Source organism: Motacilla alba, chromosome 1 (assembly GCF_015832195.1).
Source record: "Motacilla alba alba isolate MOTALB_02 chromosome 1, Motacilla_alba_V1.0_pri, whole genome shotgun sequence".
NCBI lineage: Eukaryota > Metazoa > Chordata > Aves > Passeriformes > Motacillidae > Motacilla > Motacilla alba.
Window position 1 is genome coordinate 99,365,002 of NC_052016.1, and position 7,921 is coordinate 99,372,922.

General features: G+C 43.6%; 1 long non-coding RNA gene across 1 annotated transcript in view; it reads right to left on the reverse strand.

The window, feature by feature from the left end:
• LOC119708278 overlaps nt 1–6,841 on the reverse strand; it is a 48,035-nt gene extending 41,194 nt beyond the window's left edge. Inside the window, exon 1 of the long non-coding RNA XR_005259016.1 lies at nt 6,597–6,841. This is a non-coding gene — a long non-coding RNA (uncharacterized LOC119708278). The remainder of the gene's footprint in view (nt 1–6,596) is intronic.
• Between the last annotated feature and the right edge of the window lie 1,080 nt (nt 6,842–7,921).

The following is a 7,921-nucleotide window of genomic DNA, read 5'->3' on the forward strand; positions in this document are numbered from 1 at the left end:
AATAAAAAACAGAATAAAAATGTTATAAATTCTATTTTAATTCCAGTTTGGAATGTATCTATTTAAACAATGGCACCAATATTCCAGTTGATCATCATTACATGGTAAGGGATCTGGATAAGAGAATTTTGGTTCTATTTGTGTTTGTTTCCATCAAATACACATACAGTGCATACTCTCTGAATGTTACAGCAGTATCAAAATACAAGAAGGAAAAATGGTGCTTGCTAATTTAGCAAGCAACATTATTTTTCTGTCTGAACAACACAATTTTGCATTTCAGGAATTCAAGAGAAACACCTGGCTTTACCAAGACAAGAATCTGGATTTAAATCCAAGCATTAAATCCATCCAGGAAGAGACACACCAGTCCAATTGCCCTGTAAAGATGGTGTGTTCAATGTGCCAGCAACAAACATTGGAAGACATCCTGCCACTCTGTGTCCTGTGTGATTAGTAACATGTAAGAACTGGGTCCACGAAGCTGGTTTTTCCTTTTCCCTCAGAATTCTCTGATACAAATTCATCTTTCAGTTTACAGCATTTGAGAACCTCTCCACAGTAAAGCTCACATTTTGTTTGTAGATTTTCTTTGCATTTTATAAAGACTAGTCTTAAAAAGAAGAAAGTATAAAACAGAGATACCCTTCCTTGTCACTAAAAGGGTACAAGCACTGCCTCAATTTTTCAGTTACTCTATAAATAATGTCTCAATGCATTTTCTTTAGGAGTATATAAATATGCTTAGCTTTGGTACATCTTAATGTACACAGCTCATTCTGCTAAGAGATCAAGGCAAGTTCATGCCCCATCTTCAAATTCTCTAATGCCTTAGGAAAATGACTGCTTACAAATATTTGGGGGTTACAAGTGCACACAGAAATTACCAGTAACATTTCCCCTTTGATTGCCATCATTGTGAATAACAAACACTGTCAAAGTAGAAAGAGAGCAAGATGACACGATACAATATAAAATGACACTACCAAAAACATACCTGTAAATGAAAGCTTTGAGAAAATGCTATATTTTTAAATAGGAAATACAGATCATTTGAATGAATATGCAATATTCTCTAAGGCTTTGGATTAAACAAATACCTTAATAATTACCCTAATTACTTCTGCTGTGATTCTACCTTTGAGCCCCTATGAAAAAACATCTAACAATTAGTTACACTAATTTAATCATCTGGCTTTAAATAAATGGCTGTTAGTATTTCTTTTAACAAACTTGTTTTAGAAAGACCAAAGACAAATTTTTTTTTTTTTTAGATTTAGCATCCAACATGTCATTTAGTTTGGTCTAACATATTTGTTTGGGTTTTCTGCCTAGCAGCTGAAGTCCTCTATCTGGCGACAAAAGAAACCCAACAAAAGCTACAGCAGAAGGTGGAACACATTATTTGGTAACATATCTCAAACACAGCCTGGACAAACCACCTCTGAGGGGAAAAACATACATCACATTTCAGCTTCCAAGCCCAATTTAGTCTTCAGTCTCTCAACTGAGCCTGTCAATTAGGGTGTCAATTAGGCCTTGATCCAGCAGAGCACCGAAGCATGTGTGTAATCTGAGCATGTGAATAACCTTGTTGCTCACTGCAAATCAGGATGATAGTGACGGGGGAGAAATGAACAGGACCAGCAGTTCATTCTCACATAGAGCAATTATAACACACTTTAAAATATTTTCTTGAAGCAACATACTGGAAAATTGTGGCATTTGTCATCTCTGCTCCTTTCAGAGCCACTATAAACCAGGGCTGCCGTTCATTTTTTTTGGTTGGCAGAAAGAAACTAGATATTCAGTCCTCTAAAACTACATGAAAAATCACCTCTTTCCAAATTACACCTGATGTAAAGTGGCATCTCTCTTTATTGAGCTATACAATAATAAAATTGTTTCTTATGTGTAGTGTAAATGTAAGATTTTCAGTATTTGACTTTTTAGTACACTTGGCATTAGCAAGGCTGCTGTTTCTAGATACGTAATTAGAAGTGATTCACTATTTTGTGCCTCAGCTTGCCCGTACCTAACATGAAGAGCATGATCCCTCTCTTTTTGCAAAGCACTGAGGTCTCCCAATTAAAGAAGAATTCTTCTGGAATAACTTTTTGCTGTTGTTGCTTAGGCATGCGTACTGTGGCTCCCGAAGCAAGTCAGTAGCCATTGCAAACGGATCCATATTCCTACCCATGACAGTTAAAAGTGTAGCTGTGGCATGAGATTCTCCAGTTGGAGAATCACAAAGAACTGCACAGTGATGTGCCTGCATAGGTACTAGTGGAGGCAGGGCTGGGAACGTCACACTCAGGAGTCCACTCAGCTGTGGCAACAGTTCTACTCTCTGGATGCTCCCTCAGTAACTAGATGAGAAATACAGCAATGTCATCTTTAAGAACTTTCTCCTGGACTCTTAAAAGCTTATTCCCATGCCAGTTTTAAAATACCACAAAAGTTCGGGGTAAAGAATGCAACATGGAACTTGCTAATGACAGAAACAAGCCAGCATTTGCTGGCTTTCAACACGCTTCCTATGCGAGGCAAATGCAAGTAAAAACACCATGATAGCACAAACCCACATTTTCCTCTCCAAGTCTGATCTTAGCCTGAGACACCGACAGCCTGACAAATTCCTTTCTCTTAAGTGCAGAGCAAGTGATGTAACATGGAATACAAAACTAGGTTCGAGGTTTTGCGACACTCAAGTTACAAAATGCTTCCATGCTGGGTAATACCACTCAGAAAGGAAAGGGATCCAGTAAGAGACTAATCTGGCTCCCACTGGAGTTTGCAGCAAAACTCACGCAGAAAGAGAATGAAACCTAAATTTGACACCGATGTTAAAACTGATGGACTCCTTTCTATAACCTGTCAAGTTAGTGATAGGTTGTTTGTACCTTTGATTGTTACAGGGAAATTACCAGATCAGAATTCTGAATCCTTGTAATAAATGAACTTTTAAAAATGTAATACTTGCTTCTCAAACACTGTGTCATATGTTTTGTCAGGCTAGTGTAACACAAAAGGTTGTGATGTATACATTAAGATTTAAATGCACTCTCTGGAAGTGACATGAAATGTGCAGCCTTTCCATTGTTTTTACACAAGAAAATTAACTCATTATTTCTATCTCAAGATTCAACCTCCAAAGTATCTCAACAGCAATGTTTTTTACCTTCTGAAAACTGCTGCACCTGAAATGCTTTTTGCAGCTTTCTACTGAAGGAAGAGTTAAAAAAAAAGAAGGAAAAGAGACTGATATTGGCACAAACTTTTCTTCCCAGTGCATTGGTATGTTTACTTATCCACACACATTCACAGCTCACCAAAACCTCCTTCCTCTTTTGAGGAAAACATCCTCCTGATTTTTTGGTTTAAGCAGAAGAAAACACATGGTGGAAGGTGCAGGCACTCTATGACAGGAGAAAGCCACTGAGCCAGAAAACAATTCTAAAATGTGCACAGGGCTACAACAGTTAAATCTCAAAGCTGCTGAGAAATTGCTTGGATGCTATGAGCAAAAAGTGTGGTTCCAGAGTATAATCCTAGTGATACACTATGTTCTTTGCAAAAGGTTGTGAGGCCTTGGCCTAATAAGCATAATCTCATTACACTGCAAATAAAAGTTTCCTATTTATCTCCAGATTTCAAATGAATCTAATAAGGCTTATGATACAGTCACCCAATACCCTAATCATATTTCTGCCTATCTAAAAGCAATCAGTAATTGTGTTATAGCAGAACGTGCTGACAATACCTCTGACACAGAAAGGAGAATGAGAGCCCAGCTGTACTAATTAAATTAAATGCTAGGCTGATGGAATACATTTGCTGAAGCTTGGAGAGTATGGGTGCAGAATTAATAAGCATTACAGCTTAGAGCAGGAGATGATATCATAATGGATGCAAGGTTTTGATGTGGAGAGCCTCATTCAGATTCAATGTACCATAATGTACGGATGTGACAGCTGCTTAGAGAGGTGCAGAACCTTGAACAAAGTGCACAGGAACTTTCTCTCCCCCTCCTTCTTTTTTCCCCTCCTCTCCCCCCTCCCCCCATCTTTTTTGTTACTTGCTTGAGAACTGTATTTTTGTATTCTCTGTGAGTTCAAAAAAAATACTGTTGTGGCCCACAGTTTATTATTTATTGCAATCCTACTGGTTTGCACAGTGGTTTCTTCCTATCTCCTCCTGTCTGCCGTTTTAAACTTACCGTCCCTGCAAATGAGAAAAAAGCCCTTCGAAAAACATTTTATAACACTGTATGTGTATGGATGATCATAATTTCGCCTCTCTTCCCTTATTTTTAACGCCAGAAACCCCGAGTGCGGGGGAAATCCTGCAAGGGCAACGCAAATCCGAACGCAGACCTCTCCTGTCACTGCGGCCAAGCTGCCGCAGGGAGGGCTCGGGACCGAGCAGGAGCCCTCGGAGCGGACCCAGAGCCGGCGTCCCCGGCCGGGAGCCGCGGGGCCCCGCCGCTCTGCCGCCCGGCCCGTGCCAGCGCAGCACAACCTCCCGCTCATTAACGGTGCCGGGGAGCGCCGGGCCGGGCTGGGCTGCTCCGCCAGCTCCGCCGGCCGGGGCTCATTACCATGAGAATTTTGACAGGATATTAGATTTACTAATCCTGAACTTTCCGGGCTGACCCCTCATTCGCGAGCAGACAATGCCGCTGTCTGCCGGCCAGGCCCCTCCGCCTGCCCTCAGCGCGATTCACCCTCCGCCCCCGGCACACGCACAACCCACACGCAGACACCCGCGGCCCGGGGCTCCTTTGGCCGCCGCCGCCCCTCCCTGCCCGGCCCGCCCGTCGCTGCAGCCGCCTCCCGGCGCTCCCCGGGCCGTGAGTGCCCTCGGCCGGGCCGAGGCGCGGAGCTGCCCGCTTCCCTCGGCAGGCTGAGCCCCGTGCGGAGCGGGCAGCCCGGCCGCTGACCGCAGCCCGCTGGAGGGGCTGCCCGCGCCAGCTCTCCCCGCCGGCCTCCCTCCCCCCCAAAACCGGCCCCTCCTGAAAACACAGAGCCTATTAAGTTGCTGAAAACAGCAGATTTCCACTGATACTATACAGATAGAGCTGACCATTAAATCGCAATTTTACATCCCCAGGCAGCAGTGGCTGCTGACAACCTCTAAAGCTTGTAATCCCATTTAACCCCCTCCTGTCATGAGCAGGCCCACCCTTTTGGAATAATGCAGGCCAAATTAAACCTGACACGGCAACAAGAGAAATAAAACCCCCTTTAGCTTAAAAGTCATGCCACAGTGGGTAACCCTGACCTTCAGCTTTCCCGCTCCCTTCTCTAGGGAGCTCCCCCCCGCCGCTGGCGTTGACAGAGGCGGGAGTGGGGAATTGCAAGGCGGCTGGATGGCCCTAGGGACAAATTAAAGGGAATTTTGCTAGACAATAGAAGGAAATTTCACCTGAGGGGTTTTCTTTCCTTCCCCCTTTTAAAAAAGTCTTTCCATAGTAATAAAAAATAAGCCCTGATCACTCCTTGCCAAGTGCTCCCTGCCTGACCTGACCGCCAAAGGCCATCCCTCCTGGAGCGGTCCCAGCCTGTTTTGCAGCCTCCCTGCCTCGGAAAGGAACCTCAGCTTTTTCACAGCCCATGGCTGGCATTTAGTGCCCATTTCAGAAGGAAACTGACCACTTCTAAGGTCCTTTAAAACAAACACGCTCCCCCACCCCCTCCATAAAAAGAAAAAAGAGTTCCCTTCCTAGCTCAGACTCCTGCTTTTAAGTTGCCTGCTTTGTTAGGAGAGGAGGGGAAAGGCACTGGCACAGCGAGACTCGTCCTGCATTATTCACACAGAGCTACTCCAGGAGTGCAGGGGGAGCTTTCAGACCTAACCCAGGCAACATTGTGCTCATTACTCTGATCTCATTTGGGAAAATAACACTGTTTGTTTGACGGTATTTTTGAGAATACTGGACTATACGGACAAGCCTCTATAAAGAGCGTACATCCCCACCACTGTACCAGCACTTGCAAATGTGGAAAATGACCTTTCACACTTAATCTACACACAAGCAGACCATCACAAGTTGCTCCCCGGTTCTCCTCTCTGTTTACTTCCTGCTGAAGAAGAGAGCCAAAAGTCAGAAAGCACCTTGAAGCAGGTAAAGGCCATGTTGCCACTCTATCTGCATTTTCTTATTTCTCTTTTTCATGAGAGGTGCGGTGGAAATATAGTTCTATAGCCAAATTACAAACCAACACATTATTCTGCCTGTCCATCTATCTGTCTACAAATACACGCCCGTCATCAGCGCAACCTGCCCTTGCCATCCAACACACTTTTCTCAGCACTCCCCCACCTGCCCTTATTTCTGTATGCTGAATAGCATGCGAACAAACGCCTTCCAAAACAGAGCTATGCCTGCAGCAGGAGAGGTAAATCCCCGGATCGAGTGGAAAGTTTGCTGCGGAAGTTTGCGAGCTGCATACAGCAAGCCTCTGCAAGGGACCCTCTCTGTACCACACCACTTTGCCCGTAACTCACCGAGTCACTCTCCCAGAGGCCCCACGGCAGGAATGAACTTGCAGTGCTTCTAAATACTGGAGCACTAAAAAAATCAGGCTCATTACCTGGACACATGGCTTCTCATTACTTCATTGCTTCAGATGCCACATCCCTTGATGCTGCAGATCGGCTCAAAAATTTGAAGTACTCCTTCCTTTTTTTTCCCCCTTTCCCTTTTTCTTTCTTTCGTTCATTCTTTAAAAAAAAGTAAAAACCAACAAAAAAAGGATCCTTGACTAAAGTTAGCTTAAATTTGTTAAGAATAAAACTGGAATAAATGTTTATTTCGACTTCCTCGTGCGGCAGTGTACCGAAGCCCAGCCCGCCCAAGCCTCTTTAGCAATGGAGTGGTTTATTTAATTTGTCAGTATAATAGAAGCAGCTGAGTGAGAGACAGAGAATGCAGTGTGGTATAAAAGAAACAAAGGCTAAAAGTACCACTATTTTGATTCCCTTTTTAAAATTACTTCCAAAGTGTGGTATCTATTGTGAAGAATAATGCTGAACAAAGCACAGTGTCTTGGCAATATTCACAGAGCTCATTCACAGAGCCAGTTCTGTCTGTACATTCAGAGGTAGAATACACTTATAAATGATGCATTGGAAGGACTATAGTTCCTATTGTATTCCCAGTGTAAACAAAAAGACAGACAGAAGCTGAATGGCATATGGGCAGCAGGGCAACACTTTATTCAACCATTCCAGCACCATTGTGAAGGTAAAATGGGAGTTCTCTCTTCAAATCCAGCGAACACATTTTGGGTTAGGCTAACAATTTATATCTATAAAACACAGATCGGGTTGTACTTTTGTATACTCCTGTGGAAAAGTGATCTTTAAAGCAATCTAAAACAGGGATTGCTGTCAAGTTTTGGAGGTCATTCCCAATAGGATTATGTAGCCTCTGGAGAAGACTGAAAGAGGGTCTGTGTGGTGGCTGTGGAGGTGGGGGCTTGATGCATAGAGCTGAAATGGCTTAAAACAGCAGTAGCAAAAGCTGACAAGGAGGCCGAGGTGCTCAGGATCTGACCTACCTGGAAAAAGATAAGCTATTGGAAGGGGCATTCTTTGTATGGACTGGAGTCTATCCTTCTTTTCCCACCATTGTGTCCTGTTTGCTAGGCAGCAAAGACTGTCTGGTCCTGCAAAAGGAGATTGGAAATTGGAAACATTGCCAGATGATCATAAATTGCCTTTACTAAGTCAGGCATTGTCCCTGCTGAACAGTTTATGGTCAGAGAAAGCCTCTTCACTTTGTCTGAGGGGAAGAAAAAACCACTTCTGTGGAGGAAATATTAAAATTAGATGTGTCCTTTCTGCCCTTGCGGTGTCAGTTGATGCCAGGAAGTTTTATGGTCACTAGCTTCTCTCCCTCCCTTTATATTTTCTG